This window comes from Haemaphysalis longicornis, unplaced genomic scaffold, assembly GCF_048455015.1.
Source record: "Haemaphysalis longicornis isolate Haplotype H1 unplaced genomic scaffold, Haemaphysalis longicornis Haplotype H1 scaffold_16, whole genome shotgun sequence".
Lineage (NCBI taxonomy): Eukaryota > Metazoa > Arthropoda > Arachnida > Ixodida > Ixodidae > Haemaphysalis > Haemaphysalis longicornis.
In genome coordinates this window covers 15,756,258-15,774,092 of record NW_027526266.1, presented here as the reverse complement: position 1 = coordinate 15,774,092, position 17,835 = coordinate 15,756,258, and positions in this window count along the sequence as shown.

Sequence of the window (17,835 nt, the reverse complement as noted above, 5' to 3'; positions counted from 1 at the left end):
AAAGATGTAACAAATTACCGACCCATTTCATTGACGTCAGTGTCATGCAACATTTTCGAACACATTTTATTCGAGCACATATTCACCCATCTTACTGCTAATAATGTATTAATAAATGAGCAGCACGGTTTTTGCAAAGGTTTTTCCAGTACGACGCAACTCGTGGAGCTCTTTCGCGAGCTGGCTTCCAACGTTGATGAAGGTGGGCAAACAGATTGCGTGTTTTTAGACTTTCGAAACGCCTTTGATACCGTGTCGCACTGTCTTCTCCTCGCGAAATTACAGACTCTAAATTTTAACCAAAATGTGTTCATCTGGATAACCAATTACTTGTTGAACAGGCATCAATGCGTGCTTTTAAAGGGGAAGTGTTCATCCTATGTTAACGTTACATCAGGCGTGCCCCAAGGCTCTGTCCTTGGGCCGCTCTTATTTCTTATTTTTGTGAATGATATTTGTGTGGGCATTTCATCGTACATACGTTTATTTGCCGACGATTGTGTTTTATATCGACAGGTTCGGAACGAAGGTGATGGTGCTTCTTTGCAGAACGATTTGGATTGCATTACACGGTAGTGTCAGAGGTGGCAAATGACGTTAAACCCCAAAAAGTGCGTTCACATGCGTGTTTCAAAAAAAAAAGAAACCAATAGTAACGGCGTACACCATAGATACACATACTGTTACTACGGAACCAACATGCAAATATGTTGGCGTTGTTTTGTCGCATGATTGCTCATGGAATGCCAATGTTGATCACGTTGTTGGTAAAGTGGCAGAGGCTCTAAACTTTATGCAGAGGAACCTAAGATGGGCACCCCAGACATTAAAAAATACAGCGTACCTCACATGTGTTAAACCGATTTTGGAATACACATGCCCTGTGTGGGACCCGATGCAGGCGAACTTGATTGATAAGCTCGAAAAAATAAAGAACAGAGCTGCGCGGTTTGTTTTAGGGTGGTACAAGGGAAGAGACAGCTGCACTGCTATGAAAGCTGAATTGGGTTGGGAATTGCTTTTTTTGCGCAGGAAAAAACTGCGTTTGAAGTTTTTCTTTTCTATCTTTCATGGGCAGACTGGAATTAACCTTCATGACTATTTCAGTGTACCTAGTTACGTATCTAGTCGACATGCCCACCGACACAAAGTGAAAGAGTATCGTGCAAGAACAACCATTTTTTACAATTCCTTTTTCGCGATGACCATTAGCGATTGGAACCGGCTGCAAGACAAGCAAGTGTGCTGTATGAACGAAGAATTGTTTTATTCCAGTCTGTAACCCCCCTGCTGTAACGCCTTCGTTGGCAATGCGGGGCACTCACTGAATAAAGAATAAATAACCCTTTTTTTTAGTCCCTTGTGTTGTGAATTTCTAGGTGAAATGTTCTTGTTGGGGTCGTCTTTGTCTGCCATCCAGAATTCTTGTAACCTCCGGAGTAGACATTTATTTTTAATGCTCAGAGAGCTATTGAAGGTCTCATAAGCTACCCAAATCATGGTTTTGGCCTTTACTATGCTCACTGGAAAACCTTCAGCTGCTACGTAGGGAAACGAGGCCGCTCGAGAGAAATACGGACACAATGGTGACCACCAACTGAAGTTCACTAAAGGAAAACAGCTATATAAAGAGAAACAGTGTACAACGTGGTTAAAATTTGGCCCAGTCTACTGGATACAGCCGGAATGAGTGCTTTCCTTGGTTCGTTAATATGACGGAAGTTGTGCTAGCTCACGTCACGTGACGCTCTTCTTGTTGATAGCAAGTTCCCCAACTGTTTCCCATTATTTCCCGTGATAGGCGATTGCGCTTCCTTCTGATAATGGCTATTTCATCGATGCCTGCTGCGCTTGTATAATCGCGGCAATAGAATGGAGGGTGGCCGGATGGCGTTCTCTTGAGTGATGTGGCGTGTTCGCGGGCTCTGTCACTTATGAACCTGCGGTTTGTTCAATGTCTCGAGACAGAAACATGGACGAGACTGCAGCGAGCCCTAACACTGAGTGTCAGTTTCAGTCACAAAAACAGCGCTAGGGTCGGACCGCTACCCCATCATAATAAATATTGGCCCAAGAAACTAAAAACGAGGTGCCCCACGGCAATGCTAGCGTATCAGACACGGGTGGTTTCTGAAAACACCGGAAAGGGATCAAGACTACCCCCGAACACGAGAAGACGGAATAGATATTACAACTTACAATATCCTAGTGAAGGGCATTCTTGACGACGTCGAGAAACCATCTCTCCGAATTCGAGGAGAGCGGAAGCAGACTTGGGCTAGTTTCGCAGTAGAACACGTGCAGCAAATAATTAAACGATGAAAAAAAACACAAGAAGGACCCACAAATAGAATGAGGATACGCAAAAACACGAGGCTAGCGGGAGGCCATGAGAATAAATTGCAACATGACCAATGTCACAGTATCTGCGAGCAAATGAAAGGAAACCTCGGTCTCCGCAACACAAAGAACCTCCTCAAGTACGTCATTCATCCCAAGTTAGGGAGGGCGGTCACAAATCGGGATACAGCCAGAATTGTAAACATTTATACCGGCCAGCTGCTAAACCTCTTCGCTGAGGCTACGTGGCTCTACATACAAACGCCCCGAGGAACCCTTCACCTTCGTTAAACAGTCCAACTGAACACCACATTGGGCGCCATATAGAAACGCACGAGCTGAAGACCGTAGTTAATTACAGTCGGAAAGGAAGTGCTCCCTGGCGCAATCAAATCACTTATAGTATGCTATTTATTAGTATGGCATGCCCCTGTAAATTCTTCTTGACAAATTCAACGACTATTGATGAACAAGCGAAATTCCGGCTGATTGGACGACAGCTGAAGTGATTTTTAGTCCTAAACTGAACAAACCGCCTAATATAAACGACATTCGGCCCATGTCCCTCACGTCCTCCTTAGGCAAACTCATGAAGAGGATCGTGGTGCGAAGCCTACATTATTTACTAGAAGTTACATGACATCTCCCAAACACGATGTATGGCTTGTGGAGACATTCTGCTACCCAAGACGTCTTAGTCGAAATAAAGCGCGAAGTAATTGATGTGCGTGATAACGACAACTGACAGGCAATAATCACCTTAAACCTGAAAGTTGCCTCTGATAACGTCCTGCAGAGCGTGATCCTTGCGAATCTCCACAAAACTGGGTGTGGGGCACGCGTCTCCGAGTCTGTGAAGAACCTCATCACGAACAGAACGGCCAAAATTGAGAACGGCAACGTCAAATCCAACGCAATTCCCTCTAAGAAAAAAGGGCAGAAAAAGGGAGCATTTTCACTGTTCGTCCCTTGAGCCGCGCAATTCCCCTCTCCGACCAACTGGTTAGTCCCTCAGCCGCACGGGTATCGGGCGAGGAGCAACAATGGTTCTCCGCGAACCGCTCCCGCTCACCCGCTACGGTGAGAAACATGGCTGCTCAGCCGTTCCAAGCAAGCGCCAGCCAGCGGCATCAACCCCTCGCCACCGCTCGCCACCGTGTTTTGATTTACGCAAACTAATGCTGTATTCGGGTGGTCGTTTTAGAGCGCTCTAGAGCACTCCGAAAAGCGACTCCGTGTTCGGGTGGTCGAAATCGAGCGCTCGACGTATGTTCGGTTGGTCGTCTCAGAGCGTCGTACTCCACTCCGAGCACCTCCGACTGCTCTGACTCCGAAGTTGGAGTGCCGCCGAAATCCGGAGGCGATTAGGTCACGTGACCCCAGCCGCCGCGGCTCGCCTCTGGCTCGCCCCGCTCGCCTGCCCAGTCGGTGGCGTTCGCTGAATCCTCCCTTTCTGTGCTGAGGCCTCGACAGCGGTTAGTTGTGGGAGTGTTTCGACGATTTTGCTTCTCGTGCTATTCCCCGCATCATGTCGAAACGGAGACGCCTGTTGAGTGTAGGGGAGCCGTCTCCGCTACTTCTGCAGCTCGAAATCGACGCCGAGGAGGACAGCTGACGACGACGACTCGCACGTTTACGCTGCGAAGTTCGCCGAACTGTTCGCCGAACCACTTCCAGTGTTCAAAGTGCAGGAATACGTTCGCAAGGTTGTGCACACCTATTTTTACCTTCAATCATTGCGAATAAAAGGCGCTCGGCTGATGTCGGGGAACTTTGGCTTGGAGCTAACGCGTCCGATACGGAGGCCGCCATTTGTTGAGACACCTTGGCCGGCCTGGCTGTTTGCAGTTGCCGTTTTGGCCGCGCCGCGTCGCCACGGTCGCGTGCTACTCCAAGATCGGGTACGCGTTCGGTTGGGGAGCGGTGACTCTTGCTCGGATTGGGGGAAGCGGCGCATCGGCGTACTCCGAGTCGGAGTATCAGAGCGACCACCCGAATACAGCATAAGTGCCGAGCGTATGAAATAAGCGAATTTTGCGCGCAAATATTTCACCGTGGACTGCTGCACGCGCATTAAAGAGCGGTGCTAATTGCATATCGCCGGCTACTCTAAACCTATTCCGGCTGTCGGAGATGTCTTCGCCGTTCACAGCGATTAAAAACAACCGCCACCGGCGCTCCGTGACCACGACCAACTTTACATATAGTTGGTCGTGTGCGTGACGTACGACCGTATCTCTGGGAGAAACATGTCAACTCCCCCAGGCAGCCGCCGCGCCCGCCGATCCGCGCCCACTTGTTGAAACCAGTTCCAGTATTCTCTGCTCTTTGGTCGCAGTTTGTAACTATCTTGTAAAAAAGAAGATATGTGCAATCGTTAACGTCCTAATGTTGACCGCTATTGTATTTTATAAATATATAATGTACAGGTTTGTAAACATGCAATGAGTGGCACGCCTCACCCCAGCGTCCGCATCTGACAAACGACAGCTATATATGCATAAAGTGTAGCCAAGGCTAATGTCTATTTCTAATGCCGAAATTGTTCGCGTTTCTGACGTTTGTGCTGTGCTTTGCATGTGGTGCGTTGTTCACGTTGGTGTTATGGCGTATCCTTCCAGAGAGGGGTGCGTGTAAATGCATGTCTCTTGTGAATTACATGTACTTCCGAAAGGCCTCTTCGGGCCGACCCATGATTTTTTTTTCAAGAATATTTTAGAGCAAGAATATGGAACCTTCTATTAGGCTCTGGTGTTTAACACTCAGTTGAGACCACAATCTACGAACGATCAGTTTTTTTAAACCGACAAATGCTTCCACCTAACTCAGCCGTGCCCGCAGCGATCCGCGTAGTGCTCGAAAATGGCCCTGAAGGTATTCCAACACGCTCATATCAGCATGTTCCAACCTCTTACGTGGTGCTTACTACACACGTAGACTGCTGGCGATGAGATATACATACTCAGAAGCAAAAACGAGCGCCGCACTGAGCGGGCAAATTTACCGGCGGCCATTTTGGTTCAAGGGAGAAGTAGATCGGACAATTGGGCTAGTCGGTAGCTGTTCATCTTGAAGGTGGAAGCGCTCGCACAACAAGAACAAAAGGTAGAAAACGGAGAAGACAGAGATAACAGAGACGACAGAGACAGAGTAGAAAACAGAGACGACAGAGACAGAGAAGAGAGCAACGTTGCTCCCTCCGCTAAAGGCACAACGTTCCTCCTTTTTGGGACGAACATATGATACATTGCAGTTAGTCCTTTTAAGGAGAAACTAGCACACCCTCTTTTCTAAGAGTGTTCATCTCCGCGATAGAGGAACACCTCATGGAGCATTGCTGTCGCCACTGTTTAAACTTGCCCTCGTCACACTACCCGGCCGACTACAGGCAGTAGGAGGCATGGCCCACGCGCTCTCGCTGATTCCAGTCTCTGGAACACAGGGAAAAAACGAAGCATAATCACCATAACCAAAAAATTACAAGAGGCGGAATTGGTTGTAGAGGACAATCATTTTTAGCTGCAGTTCAGCGCATTCCCCGCAAAAAGTCGGAGTTCCTTCTGTAGGACGGCCAAACCGGATCAACAAGCTACGCAGTTCTGGAAGATCAACCACCCAAGTTGGCGGTTATGTCATATCTGAATTTGCGAACATGTCATCCTCGCGCTGCACCATTACTATCAAGGAACTAACACCATCACGACTAAAAAACTGAAGTCCACGCGTAGACAAGTAATTCAGTTAGTAAAAAGAATCGCAAGCAGAAAGCATGGTATGAACTGTGCGCAGGTAATGAAAATTGCCCAGGCCTTTGCAATTACCCGAATAATTTACAAAACACCACACCTCCGTCTTTCGGCTCGTGAAACTGACGAAATTAACACCGGTATACAGAAATGATATAAAGCTGCGCTTGGCCTACCACACTGGATCAATTCCGACAGACTTGAAGAACTACGTATTTATAACACTACGGACGAACTAATCCCAGACTATCTGACATGCCAGTACAGAGGGCTGGTAATCGAACGCTTGCGCCTCCCCATGCATGGGTTTCCCGAAAGCAGAGTAAAGCTATTGTTACCAACAACTTGGCCGATTAAAACTCCCCGAAATGGGCATCCGGGGCAGCATTGTTAAGCAGGCGGAAAAGAACTGCTACCATCGAAGCTATCCTACCGTCCGTCACCCCACAAGCTGTTCTTTAACATTGATGCTACAGCCCTGCCCATCAGGGTCGCAAACCACAATCAAAGACTTCTGGTTGCGATAGTAGTCCATGGGAGTAGAAATACCGTCTCCACTACGGCAATCTTGCCACAGGTCGAAAAATTGGCTATCGCCTTCGCCATTGTCCAGTCAACGGCAATGTCCCCCATCCTCTACGCAGTATCTCACTCGGCTGAGGCGGGCACAAACGTCATTTACGAGATCGTCTCCAACAAAGCACAGAGGGTTCTGCTCGGGCCCTCATCAAGGCATCACCGCACAAGTGTCATATTGGACCTGCTTTCGACCCCGGCACACTGAGGCAACAGGGGCAATGGAGTGAGCTAACGCGGCGGCCAGCGCTCTAATCAACCTGGCCCACAAGCGTCGAGCCACTCAAATTCTCCTTGTCTTGCTGTAAGAAATAAGAAACGGCTTAATGCATGCGCAACAGCCGGATGTGTTTCGTTGAAATCAATAAGCATTGGCCGAACTGAGAAATTGCAGAGTAGGGCATAACCCCGGGTCGACGCTTGGCCAATGTCACGACGCTTTAAGCCGTCGGTTGCCGGCATTTAATAAAGTTACTTCTATCCTATCGTATCCTTCGAGGCAGGCGACGACAGCCAGGTCCTCATCAAATTATCACCAATTCACAGCAGACAAACTGCGGAGACTGCCCACTTGCACACTGATGTATCAAATCTGTATACACCACTTTCACCCGACCAAGGTCGTGAACCCCAAGTGCAAGTTCTTTCGCGCCGACAGGACCGTGAAGCGCATAGTCAGGCTCTGCAGTCGCACCCCAGGCCTCGCGCCCACCACTCTCCCGTTTTCTTAGACCGGGTATCATGCTCTGTTGCTTTGAGGACAGGCCACACAGCCGGCCCAAAGAAAAGCCACCCCACCCAGCAGCACCCCCTTCCCGTCCCGTCCAGCTCCTATGCCCTGGAGGCTTATCCTGGACAGTCCTTCCCTCAAAGACTAATTCCGGTTGATCGGCAGAGCAGAGGATGCTTCCATGGCGCTCGCATTCCCCTGAGCTGAAGTCTGGGCTTCCTCTCCATATTCCCTTTTCCTTTGTAGCGGTTCTTCGTCATCGACAGCAAGAGCCCACCATCATCATCATTGGCTGCTACCTCCATCGTCAGGAGCGCGTTGCCTCGACACGCACGACGAGCCACGCGCCAGAGAACACCCAGGCCTCTGCGCTGCACGGCGCCATTCCACGGGCGCTCTCCGACTCACGGACTCCTGCTGCCGTCAAACCTCCTCTACAAATAAATGTAGGGTCAGCCGCACGACCACATCGACGCCTACATTATTTGGTGACCCGGACGTGATCAGTATGGAGCCCCACTTCGCTTGCCCTCTGCCGTCCTACCCGGCCTTCGAGCGACCCCACCCCCGAGCCTGGTTTTAAAAATGGAAGCGCACTTCTTCATCCGCCGCATCGACTCACAGACCGAGCGCTACCGCATCACTGCCGCCCTGCTTCCGCCGACCTACGCTGTGAGCCGCTAAAACACGGTGAGCGGCCCTGCGACAAGCTACAGGCCTACGTGATGGCGCGCCTCAGCTCGAGTCTATCCCGCCACAAGGACGCTGCTTCGCCCGCTTCTACGGTTACCTCGCACGAAGTACCGCACGATGGAATGGGAACCATGCTGACCTGCTTGAAGCCTCCCTCGAGCCCTGAAGACGACTCTCCAACCCAAGAGCGAAGGGACGTTCTACCACCACCCCGGCTTCGCTGAACGTCATTCTACGGGCCACTACAAGCCGGCTGCGCCTAGCCACTCCACTCAAAGTGCTTCCGCCACGGCACTCAGTGCAGCGACCTTGCCACTCCGCCCACCGTTATACCCTAGGACTCAGAGGTGTGGCTAATGCAGATGGAGTGCTCTTTTGACCTGTATCACGTCACAGCCACGGAGGACCGTTAGTCGCTGATGTACGAGCTCCTACCACTCAGCTTGGCCTCCACATTGCCAGAGCCTGGAGCCCAGCCCTACGACGAGCTCAGGGCCTTCCTCCACGCGCACTATGGTCGCTATTTAAAACCACCCGCGCCACCCACCCAGCCTCCCACCTCGCTCATGGGGGATCACCTGCCTTACACCCCCATGCTGGCATCGACGGTACCGTTCTGTGACAAACCACCGACTACTTTGGCTACGCTTTGCTTCGCGGATGCAGCCCAACAGCACCGACAATGAAGGACACGTCACACCCTAGCAGTTCGTCACCCAGTGTATCTGCCCTGCTTCCTCACAGCACTCAAGCGCCGGGGTGGGCCCTGATACAAGCTCGTTTAGCCCCTTTTGTGCAAGTGGCTCCTGCCGACCCAAGAGCAATTTCGGCAACCACTGCACCATTTTCGTCGACGCCGCTGGAAACATCAGTCGAAGACGCCGCTTCAGCGACGCATCTCGGCCATCTGTGATGTGGCGGACGCGTCTACGCCAGCTCCGCTGCAGTCGCCTCATAGTACGCTCAAGAAGCACACTGTGTTACTCGTAACCGACCACGAGGAAAGCGCATCCTCCGACAAGGTCTCACAGCCCCGTACTACCTTCCCTGATCAGAACAACGATGGGAAGGGAGGTGTCACCGGCCACCCTCTAGTCCACTTCATGAACCCCCGCCAGAAGACCCTAGGGGGCACCTTTACCTTACCAACCAATGTAAACGGGCCGCCGAGCTTGCGAGATGCGAGTCTCGCACGTGCTAAGGTTCGGCTACAAGATCCACCTGACGAAAACGCACCCTCTTCGGTCGTGATGCATCCCCCAGCAGCTCGCATGTGCGACGCCGTGCTTCAACGTCGCCGCCAACGTCGCAAGCGCCGACCACGAAGGCGGTCTTCTGCACTGGCACAACATCAAGCATTTTACGTCAACCGCCTGCTTCGGTGATGCAAACGACGGACACGCGTGTGCTGGATCTACTGTGGTTGTCACGCTCATCAAAACCTGCTTTCGACTTCCGCAACACGCAAACGCCACAGTCATCATCCGCGTCACCTCCCGGTTGCGCGTAAAACATGCCAGTCTAAGCTTCGCCCCACTGTATCCTGCCCACTTTAAGTTCGTCGGATCAGGAGTGCTGCCACTACATGGGCACACTCAGGTCGTGGGACGCTAACCTTACTGCGCCCGCCCTTCCAGATCCGTTCCATCATCTGCGTTAATGTGGACATTCGCGGTAGCCTGGCAGCGGACCAGCCGATTTGTGCTCAAATTCTTCCGCTACTCCAATTCCAGCCCAGGCCACCGGAGGTTATAATGTGCGCCCGAAGCCCTCATGACGAGGACTCGGCGGAACTGACCAGGACAACCACAAGATCTATATTCCATTTAACTTAGACGGTTCAAGGACCTTGTACACATACTTAAGGACCTTGCTTCATGTTCGTCACACCCTCTACATAGTTTCCCTCGGTAGTTTGCTGCTCATGTTCTTGTTTCCTTTTGTCGCGCTCCGCACTAGGGGGGGGGGGAAGCCCTGTAGCGGCCCTTCGTCATCGACAGCAAGAGCCCACCATCATTATCATTGGCCGCTACCTCCATCGTCAGGAGCGCGTGGCCTCGACACGCACGACGAGCCATGCGCCAGAGAACACTCAGGCCTCTGCGCCGCTCGGCGGCATTACACGGGCGCTCGCCGACTCGCGGACCCCTGCTGCCGTCAAATCGCCTCTGCAAATAAATGTAGGGTCTGCCGCACGACCACATCAGCGCCTACACCTGCAAAGGAATATCCATCGCGCTCCACCACCACCACCACCACCACCACCACCACCACCAGCGAATGGGTGTTCGTCGTTCCCGTCTGTCTGGTTCCTTCATTTACTTGCGTAGTTTGTTTCAGCATATTTTTTTTCCTCTCTCATGAACCGACAAGTTGAATGTTTTAGTCGAGGTGACTCCTGGGCCGTGTCGGGCCTTTTTGCAGCGTGCACGCAACGAGAAGACACAAAAGCTGGGAGTTAAACATAGCGCACTTGATTTAAGGGGTGGCTGGAATGGCGCAAATGCTTATTTACGTCTTGAACTGCGAACAATAATAGAAACATTAGCACATGCTAAACATTTGGATGGGGGTATCATAATTTGTTCATTTATTCGGGAATTCGCAAAATGGTATATTTAATGTTGAGGTCTATCCGTGTTCCTTGTAGCAGTGTTATAAAAGAGCCAGCCACGGTAGACTAGAAACTAAGGCATTGTGATGCTGATCCCACGTACGCACGTCCGATCCTGGTAGCGGTGGTTTCATTTCTGATGCAGGCGAAAACATAAACATAAATCTCCGGGTTGTGGGAATTAATCCGGATCCTTCCGGTACGACTGGCTTCATAGGCCATGTGTAGCTTCGGCGCGTTGCAGCCATAAACAATCAAAAGAAAAATAAACAAGTGCCTTAAAAATTTAAATACCTATCGCTGTTCACGTGCGCGAACGGGAAAGCATTTTGCGGGCACTTCTCCCAAATACCCCGAACAATTAAATTATTAGTTACACACTTTCCTAGCGCTCTGAAACCATATTGAGAAAGTGGGGCTGTTCCCTCCATATAAATGAAAGGACAACATACTGTTCTACCATATCTGGGGCTCGACCATGCTGTTCACGAGCCGTCAGGTGCACTTCTGGTCAGTTTAACATTTCGCCTGGTATTACGTCAGCGTCGCAAGTACTAATCTCTGCGTCACCGTTATTGTGACTGTGCTCATTTAGCCTCTTTACAACGAACTCTGTTGTTACTATTGTGATCGAGGTACAATTAACATAGTATTAACTACAGTACCCACGGTGTTTTTACTTGTTGATCTACTTTATATGCTTTATTAGGGTTTTATTGTGATCTACGTTATTGTATGTGCGTTCTGTCTCTTTATACCGGCGGCCATGTTTTGTACCGAGCTCTTACAATGCTGGTTTTTCGTTCAATGGCGCACCCACTACTTTCACCTTAAACAGTAATATGGTTGCACAAGGGTTGTTTCTCCGCTGCATGACATTAGCCGAGAGTAAGCGACGCCGCTATTTGTGGTATGGTCACACCAAGTAGTTTTCTTTCTAAATGTATTGGTAAGAGTTCCAAAATCAAGCAAAGCTGACATATGCCCTCCTCTCTTCACAGAACGCGCAAATGTAAATTGAAGGGGACTATATACCTTGCTCCTCATTTCATACTCGTCACCCAACACAAGAATTACGTAAGCGCATGCCAGGACGGGTTGACTGCTGAGTTTATTTGTTGTTTCGCAAATTACACTTCCAAGCTTAAATTGTGCCCTCGTGTAGCGTGGAGAATGTCGCATCTATTATAAAATAGTTTTTCCATGAAAAAGGCGGGAGCGCTTACTCTGCGAGGGTATGCGAGAAGGAAAGCTAGGTATAGAAAATCCTATGCTTTAATTGATTGATTATAAGGTTTAATGCAACAACGCAACACAGGCGGTGAAGCACGCCATAGTTGCGGCCCCCGCAATATTCTTGAACCACTTCAGAATCTTTACAGCACTGCAAAATCTCGAACAAACACGCATTTTCGCGATGGGTTTCCTTCAGGAAAGCGGCCACCGCAGCCGAAATCCTACAACTGAGTAGGGTATTATACGGTGTACCTTTTAAAGTGGATTTCTCCGGAAAAACATTGCACGTGGTTTCTGTAAATTCAATTGAAAAATCAAATGCAATGCAATGATAGCTCACAATTGCAACTGGCGTCAGGCCACCTTCTCCTATATACGGCCGACGGAAACACGCACGCACGCACCGCATTGCGGGCTGATGGTCCTTATATTAGTGTCTTTATTGCAATATAAGCTGTTGGAACTCAAATATCACGGAGTACACTACCTTTGATACGTTTCGAGCGTAAAGCCGTAGGCTTTGAACGGCAAGTTAGACCGCTGCGGACTTTGTGGCCATTCCTCTAAACTTCTAAAATGTTGTCTTAAATTCCGTGGGCAAGTAGTTTTTGGAAACGTCTTCTTGCCTGGTTTGCGGCCTGTTCAGTGTGGAGCCCTTTTGGTAAGCATTTTCGGCCCGTTTTTTTAACGTCTTCATTAAGGACATGGTGTGTGCTATACCCTTCGCAAAATTTGCCTGTTACGCAGACGACATGAACATTTTTTTTTATCTGGAGAAAATACTTGTGAATTGACAGAACGAGCACATTCGCACAAGACAAACTTGGTAGATCTACTGCGAAGAATGCATTGAAGATAAAAACTCTACAACGAAAGTCGTTGCCTTTAAAGTAATAACAAAACGTCACATAACAAGGGATATATGTTTTCAGCGTATTCCCTTAGCAGTAGTGCCGTCGTATAATTAGGTCTTCTGATTATTCCAAAATTGTTCTGTGGCAATGACCTAACCTATGTTGTTACAAAGCTACGGCAGAGAATAGGCATTGTTTAGCGTTAACTTGAGGTGCTACCGCCAAACGGATAATCCCATTCTATGTCTTTATTTTATTGTCGCCCTAACTAGTGTCACTTAGTCTGGGTCAAGAAGACTAACACGTACACAAATTGCACGTCCTAGAAAACCGATTCTTAAGCGTGATGAAAAACCTACATCTATGGCACACCAGAACCTAACTTTTTGGCGAAGCACAACATTTTGCCAGTAAGTAAATTCTCGGAGTATCGCCTGTGTCGTTCTTTCAAGCGTACAATCGAAAATAGTGCAGCTCTACTCACAAGATTGCTCTGCTACAGTCATGAAAGCATGTATAGAGAACCAGAAATGCAGATATATGCAACGTTTTACTATACACGACCACTTCGGGCGTGCAAACAAGCTTCTGCAATTCCGAAATAGCAAGCTTCTGCGATAGCATAATAGCAATAGCTTCTGGGATAGCGTAATAGCAAAACAAGCTTCTGCGATTCCGTAATAGCTTGCCAGCTAAAAACATACCACTTGAAACATTGACTAACTGATAGGTATAATAAATTTTTTTTCATACTTCATGATATCTTTACCTTCGAACTTCTATTCCTTAAAAGTGTACTTCTTGGGAATATACCTTCTCTGTATCTTTTTGCTTTCTTTTGCAAATAGGAATCGCTCTAACTTCTTATTCCTACCCGCCGCGGTGGCTCAGTGGCTAAAGCGTTGCGCTGCTGAGCACGAGGTCGCGGGTTCAATTCCCGGCCGCGGCGGCCGCTTTTCTGATGGAGGCGAAAAGCAAAAACGCCCGTGTGTACGAGATTTCGGCGCACGTTAAAGATCCCCAGGTGGTCAAAATTAATCCGGAGCCCTCCAGTACGGCGCGCCTCATCGCCAGCGTAGCGTCGGCGCGTTAAACCCTACAATCAATCAATCATCAACTTCTTATTCCTAATTTTGTTCAACTATGTATCTTTTTTTGTGGAACTGTACTCCTTTTTACTTTTTTGTCGTAGTTTCTAAGAACGGTTATAAATGTTAACCGAATGTTCATGGGATTGAGGTTATGTATATTTTGTTGAATTTTTGTTCTTTTTTAATCTTGCTGTTCACCAAATTACGGGCCAAATTACGGGTCATCGAGGTGTTTTTGAGAGCTTTCACTGCGCCCCCCCCCATTATGTGCACAATAATTAATAAATAAGCGTTTATTATTATTATTATTATTTTCTCTAATTCTTTGTCCTCTAATAAATTGAGAAGTGTTGTAGCTTAAGTGCCTTTATGTCATTCCAAATTTATGTGCCGTATTTATTTTATGCAAATCATCTTCTTACGTTTTTGTTTTTCACTTTTTTTGGTTTTGTGTTGCTTGAATTTCTTTAGGTTTGAGTGTCAGTGGTTGTAACGCTGAACTTCGTTTTTTCATTTGGAAACTTCCTAAGATTTTGTTACAAAACCTTCGTTATATGTGTATAATCTATCTCCGTCATGTTCATTGAGTATTTGTCTGTGTATCTCCAATTTTTCACGTGCCTTCAACGTTTTGCTGGCCGGGTGTCATGGCTTCTAACACTAGGCTTCCTTTTTTTGCTGTTTTGCTTTCTGGGATCTCTGTAACTATTTTTACTTTATTGTTTCTGTCATACATATGGTTTTCTGTGTTGTGTTGTGTTGTCTTGATTTTAGTTTGTTTTTATAAATGTTTGTATGTGGTGCACCAATACCAATACCCCAGGGTTGTTCCTGGGCACCGAAAATAAAGGTTGATTGATGATGATGATGATTATTATTATTATTATTATTATTAATATTATTTCCCACGTGATGGCGCCCCGTACAGACACACGTGTATTATGCTCCGCGGTTTTTTATGGTAGACAGAAATATCAACGCTGTGTTTCGTGTACACGACGTGCTCATGGCAAGTGTGTGGTGCGGCCGGACGACGAACTGCAGCTTCTATAGGCGGGTGCTCAGCTGTTCTTATTCAACCGATGTGCGACTGTGGATGGCGAAAGTAGGCCTAGCGATGCACCGGACGACTCCATGGTCAGCCCCCGCATGCCTGCCTCGGCACACCTTGCTGCTCCCGCCGTCTCTCCTCTGGGTGTTCCTGGGGATGGGGAAACAGGTTTGCGCGAGCTCCTACTCAACGCCCTACAGGGAATCTCGTTCCTTACCGGCTCGGTCGCCGAGCTTCGGGAGTGCAATGACCGGCTCCGCAGGGAGAACGCCCGCGCGCTATCCCAACAGACGGACACCATTGCCTCTCTCCGATCGGAGGTTAGATGCCTGGGCGACGAGCTGTCGCTGAGCGCCGCATCCATACGGCCTCCCGGTACTACAACTCCCAACCCAAAGTTGCGTGCGGCGAATTGTGTTCAGAGTGTCGGTGCATTGAAGACGACACACTCAATCGCTGCAACACCTCTCCGACCTCCCACGCACCTGCCGCCAAGCTCGCCAGCGGCGATGACATCTGCGACGCCTCCACTGTCTATCTTGCTGCCCACCGCTTCAGTAAACGTAACATCTCCCAGTAGTGGGCTCCGGACGACGAAGAGCAAGGAACCAGCCTTACTTGGATCATCTGACTCGACAGGCTTGGTTGTTGTAAATCCACCGAAGCGGCCCAAGCTTCTTTTCGTGTCGAAACTAAGTCTAAGTACGGCGACGGTGCAGCTCCAAGCCCACCTGCCTTTAGTGAACGTTGAACCGGTATTCTGTGAAACGTATGAAACGTATGAAAAGTATGAAACATATGCATCGTTCTGTGTCGGTTTCGACGACATGTACATTCAGCGTTTATGTGACCCGTGTACCTGCCCCTTGGACTCTTTGTTCAAGCCCTTTAGAGGTTGACTTCATTCAGACAAGATTCTTTCCCCCAACACCAACTCCGTTTCACTCGATGACAAAAAGTAACGCTAGCTTTGAAATATTGTATCAAAAGGCCGGCGGGCTTCGTACTAAATCTTCTTAGTTTTTAGCGAATGTTATGTTCTCTACATACCCAATCATGGCTATCACAAGAACTTGGCTTTCAATGGAAGTTTTCTCCGCTCAGTATTTTCCTCCTAATTATCAAGTTCATCGGGCTGACAGAAATGCGGCAGGTCCTAAGAAAAAAGGCGGAGGTGTTCTTGTAGCGGTAGAGAGTTCGCTGCAATGCGTTCGACTTCCGGAGCTTTAAACACAATGGGAATGTGTCTGGCTTGATGTGCGCCTTCTCCAAGGCAAGAAGCTCCTTTTTGGGGCGTTCTATGTTCTCTCTGAAACAACCCATTCGGTGTTCAATAGTGTCCTTTCTTCTATCGAGCAAGTATCTGCACTTAACAGCAATCACAAGCTGCTTGTCTTGGGCGACTTCAACACACCAGGCGTTGAATGGAATAACCATACCTTTTCTCGCTACAATTATAAGTGCAGCATAATTCTCGATTTCTCCGCATTTAATTCTTTGCACGAAACAAATCGTACAAAGAACTGCAGTGGTAGCATTTGAAACCTTTGTTTAACGGACATTTAAAATACGCAAGTTTTTCATTCAGACATTGGTGTTGTCCGTCCTGATAACTTTCACCCTCCACTTCTTCTTTCCGCATCTTTATCCGTACAGCGTGACATAGCTCCATCCTCATAATCTACCCCTCGCTGTTATTGCTTTAGGCGGGGGTGACTATGTAGGTTTATACCAATATCTTTCCTCCTCTGCCGATTGGTCCACTGTCTTGATCCACTCTGATGTTGAAGCGCAAGTCAACTGCGTCACTGAAATTGTAACGAATGGTATGGACCGGTTTATCCCAAAAAGCAAAAACTCGCAGAAATTTCCTTTTTGGTTTTCCAATAAACTCGTCGCTGCACCTAAGCTGAAGGATCGCAAAAATAGAAAAGCTCGTATTTCCTTTTGTGTGCTGACGATATAAAGGTTTACAAAATAATTCATTGCTTAGAGGACTGTCTCGCCCTTCAACATGACATCTCATCTTTCGCGCGCTGGTGTGCTGAGCAGGGATTAAATCCGAACTCTAATAAAATAAAAGTTATCACCTACAGCCGGAAAACACATCCTTTCCAATTCTTTTACACGCTTATTAATGCTCGTATGTCAAACGTTTCCGAGGTTAGAGACCTTGGAGTGCTGTTTGACAGTTCCCTAAGTTTCACTCCCCATATACGACACATGGTTGGGAGGGCCCTCCGCTCTCTGGGTGTGGTGTGCTGGTTTAAAAGAGATTTCACTTCTCCTGTTGCTTTTTTAAAGCTTTACTCATCAGTTTGCCTCCCCCAATTAGAATACTCATCTGTACTTTGGAATGGGACCTGCCACTCCAAACACCAGTATCTTGAACGAGCGCAGAAAAAATTCCTGTCCTTATATAAACACCGGCTAGGACGCAGTTCTGTTTCCTCCTCTAGTCAACATCAGCTACCTAAGCCTATTCCCTTCAGTTGTAGGCGTGATCGAACTAATCTTCTTTTTCTGCACAAGCTACTACACGGAGTCATTTCCTGCCCAGACCTTCTGTCCCAGCTTATGCTCCGAGTTCCCCAGAAGTGCACGCGATCCCGCCATCCATTCCATACTGGTGTAACTAGTAGTAGTTACTCGCCTATCCACTGACTGCAAAGGCTGTACAACTTTCTTGTGGACAAATGGGATGTTTTTACTGGCTCCCTGCCGCAGTTTCTTGCTGGGCTGAGTAGTGCTGTTTGTAGCTAACAGTGTATGTCTGTATCCGTTCACATAATGTTGCTATGCCACCTTCCTTTGTTTGCTCGTTACTGCATTTATTTCAACTTCTCGTGTGTATAGCTTTTATCCTTACCTCACTATCTTCTAATTGGCTGTATGTTCACTTAA